Source organism: Amborella trichopoda, chromosome 1 (assembly GCF_054954075.1).
Source record: "Amborella trichopoda isolate Santa Cruz 75 chromosome 1, AtrichopodaSantaCruz75HAP2 v2.0, whole genome shotgun sequence".
NCBI lineage: Eukaryota > Viridiplantae > Streptophyta > Magnoliopsida > Amborellales > Amborellaceae > Amborella > Amborella trichopoda.
In genome coordinates, this window is record NC_142336.1 from 18,717,403 (window position 1) to 18,721,697 (window position 4,295).

A 4,295-nucleotide genomic window follows, 5' to 3' on the forward strand; every position below is an offset into this window, starting at 1 on the left:
CAATTTCAATACAACCTTATTTGGCTTTGCACTCATATTTGATGAGAAGGCAGAATGATTTGTTTGGGTATTTGAAAATTGGTTAGAAGCAATAGGTGGACAACAACCGGGCGTTATTCTTATTGATCAAGACCATGCAATTACAACTGCAGTGAGATGTTTTTTATTAGAGTGAGCATCATTACTATAAGTGGCATATACTTTCGAAAGTTAAAGAAAAACTATGTCACGTCTTGCACATGCGTCCTTCTTTTTCAGATACCTTCAGGAGTTGTATAGCTAGCCCAACAGTAAAAGAATTTGAATTGGGATGGAAATTAATGATTGAAAAATATGAGTTGGAAAGCAATGAATAGCTAAATAGACTTTATAACATGCTATGGGTGGATGTATACTTGATTGACAAGTTCACAATGGGTATGACTTCTACCCAAAAAAGTGAAGGGATGAATAAGCATTTCAAGATGTATTTGACATCCAAAACAAGCTTACGTACAATATTGGAAATATGTGCCAAGGTGCAAGATAAGAAGGTACGAAAAGAAAAGGAAAATGACTTAAAAGACATTACAACTACTCCAATCTTAAGAACAATTTCTTTATTTGAGTCACAGATATAAAAAATCTATACTCAAAAGATTTTGAACATATTTTTGGAAGAGGTTGCCAATTGTATGAATTTGATGAGTGAGTTAGTTGATGACAATGGACAACTTGCCACTTTTAAGGTGACAGATGTGGGAACCAGATCTGAATCCTACTTAGTAGAATTCAATCCCCATGAGAAGAGGGCTTCTTGCAATTGTCACTTATATCCCTCCAGCACACATAATGAGGTGTTGGTCAAAGGACATAAAGAGGGGGCGTTATGTTGAAGAAAGTGTCAAAAAACTTCATGATACATCTGCACTATCACGCTCCATTCGATATAACAATGTCTTGCAGGTTGTTTGATACCGCGCTGAGCGTGCGTCAGAAAGTATGGACGTTCATGATTTTATAATATCTTAAGTACACGATGATATCATAGAGATTGATGGTAAATTCGGTTGTAAGCGACGTCCATAGGTTGACATCATGACCCATGTCAATGATGAGAAGGGAGCCTCTAGTGCTAATGACACACCAAATGGAAGTTACAACTGCCAAATTGTCCTTGATCCTCCACGAGCATGGGTAAATGGACGATCGACAAATGCAAGAAAAAAAGCTCGATCAAAGGGATGGAAGCCAATGGAAAAGTCTAGGAAATGTGCAGTTTGTCAGGGCAATGGGCATGACAAAAGAAATTGTCCATCGTTCGTTCGTAAGAAGTAGTAATCAATCCCTTTAGATTCTTTTGAATTTTCATTGTATAAGCTTTTCAATCTAGATGTATTAGAATTTCCATATGATAGTACTCATTGTGAATGCATTATGAAATGTTAATATTGCATTTTCTTTTCTTACTACAGGGTTATTTCCAAAGTCCGCTATAAGATTCCGTCTCATAAGAATGCGGGGCATGAGCGTTGAGGGTAAGAAGCATTATGTATTATTGTAACAATCCTAAAATTTCAAAAAAAAAAAAAAAGGAGAAAAGATGCTTTTAATAGGTGATGGTGGTCCTTGGGGACCATCACTATTTTCAAAAGTTTTACTTGGTAAAACTTTTGCTGCTGCTTTTGTTTGCAGCCTTTGCAGTTGCTGCTTGCAGCTGACAACGTCCTTTAGCGGACGTGTTTTTCGTATGTTAAAAGCAGACGCTTAACGCGACACCTCAGGTATGAGGTAGAGCGTAATAAAATATTATAATAATACGTTCTAAGAATTTAAATAGGGGAGGTGAGCACTCCTACCCTAGAAAATTTTGAGATCTCTTTCTCTCTAGCCGAAATTTATCGAAGTTCCCTCTCAAATATTTGTGGGTAAGTGACATCGTCTTTCTGAAAAATAGTCTATTTTTAATAAATAGTGATATTTCCGTCTAAGATCTTTATTTTATCAGTTTTGTGTGTAAGTGACCTCATTGTCTCGAAAAATAATCCATTCTTTTTAAAAAATAAAATGAAATAATTATTTCTGCTTATTATCATGAATTTTAGGCGCGATAATTTTTATGCGCACGTGACCTCGTTATCTTGAAAAATAATCTTTTTTATAAAAATTGTGATATTTTATCTATGTTAGAAATTTTGAATGCTGTAAATTAGAAAAATAAATTTATTCATTTTCTTGTCTATTGTTAGAAATAAATGTGATATTTCTGCTTTTAGTAAAATTGTGAAATTTCTTTCTACTGTTTTGAATATTTAGACATTGTAAAATTCATGTGCAAATGATTGCCTTATTATTTAAAAAAATTGACATTTTTGCAATTGATTATAGTATTGTTGTGAAATGTTTACTTGTGGATTGATATCCCATAAATTGTGATAATTCCGTATTCTTGAATTTTTATAAGAGTTTTTCTATACATATTAAATTGGCAATTATGCTAGAATGCCTTTACAAACTGCTACCTTTCTAAATTTGAGCCCAAAATATTTGATTGGTTATTTTTGAAATGTTATATAGAGTGATTGTTATTAATGGTTTAAGTGAAATTCATATTAATGATTTTAGTGATATGTTGAGTACATGATATTGCTGCTTTCGAATATTTAAAGAGATTTAGAAATAATTTAAGTATGCAAGTGGACTCATCCGGTTCGCCGGTGAGGTATAAGTGGACCTATCTGGGACGCCGGTAGGGATTAAGTGGACTCATCCGGTACGCCGGTGACGTATAAGTGGACCTGCAGGGATTAAGTGGACCTATCTGGGACGCCGATAGGGATTAAGTGGACCCATCAGGACGCTGATGGGGTATATAGGTGACCTACTTGGGACGCCAGTAGGGTATTTTATGAAATCCTTTGAATTATGTACTACCGTTAAAAGTGTTATAAGCATTTCAATTACTCGGATTATACTTAATTATGTATTTATTGAAAGTGAAACTGTTGATGCATTTCTGTTAATAGATCTCATTTTGGAAAATATTGATATCTTTCAATCATGATTATTTTTAGGATTATGATGATCACTTACTGAGTAGCCAAACTCATCAAACTATGGTAAACATTTTTCAGGATAACTGCGGATTCATTTTGAGTGCTAGTCAAGATCAACCTTGGAAGATACTGTTGTTGTGCTAGCTTTCTTTATTTACTATGTAAGACCTCGCCACTGTAAATTTGTCCTATCAATAGATGTATATATGTTTTGCCTATCACATCTCAGGAATAACAGTATTGTAAATTCTTGGGGTGTGTCAAACTATGGTATCAGAGCAATAGGTTTAAGATCCTTAGGAAATTTAAAAAGAATGTACTTAAAAATCACATTTATTGTGTGTACAGACCGGGATAAAGTCAGGATCCAGAATAGCTGAAGCCAATATGGAAGGAATTCACAAAGCCTTGGAAAATATGGTTGCTCTAATGCAACATCAGATGGAAAACAACAATCCACCAAGGCAGCCAGTTACAGGAAATGGTGGGAGCGATATCGAACAATTTAAGAAATTAAACCCACCTTCTTTTAAGGGTGCTGTAAACCCACTGAAAGCCGAGGGATGGATTATGCAATTGGAAAAAATATTCGAGGTTATGGAATGTCCTGATGATAGGAAGGTGGCCTTGGCAGTTTTTATGTTAGAAGGTGAGGCACAACACTGGTGGCGAATGGCAAAAGGAGTATAGGTTAAAGAAAATAAAACCTTGACTTGGGAAGTATTTTTAGAGGCATTTAATGAAAAATATTTCCCAGATTTATTCGAGACCAAAAAGAAATGGAATTTCTAGAATTAATCCAAGGAAATAAGACAGTAGCACAGTACGAGGCCAAGTTTACTGAATTGGCCAGGTTTGCGCCACATATGATTAACAATGAGGCAAGAAAGGTGAAGAAATTTGAAAGGGGTCTCAGGCCAGCTATTAGAAGCAGAATATCAGTCTTGAAATTAAGAACTTATGCTGAAATAGTGGATCGTGCCCAAATTGTCGAAAAAGATTTTGAAGATTACCAAAAGAAGAAAAATCAGAACAGTCATGTTAGACCTACATCATCTAATCGACAACAGTTTGAAAGGCCAAACAAGAAGCCAAGGCCCTCGCCATTTCAAAACCCAATAGAACCATGTAGAAAATGTGGGAAAAACCATGGATCAAGCCCTTGTTATTGGAATACCGGAGCCTGTTTTAAATGTAGAAAATTGAGACACCAGATTAAACAATGTCCTAGCTTACAGACACAACAGCTTCCAAAGCAGG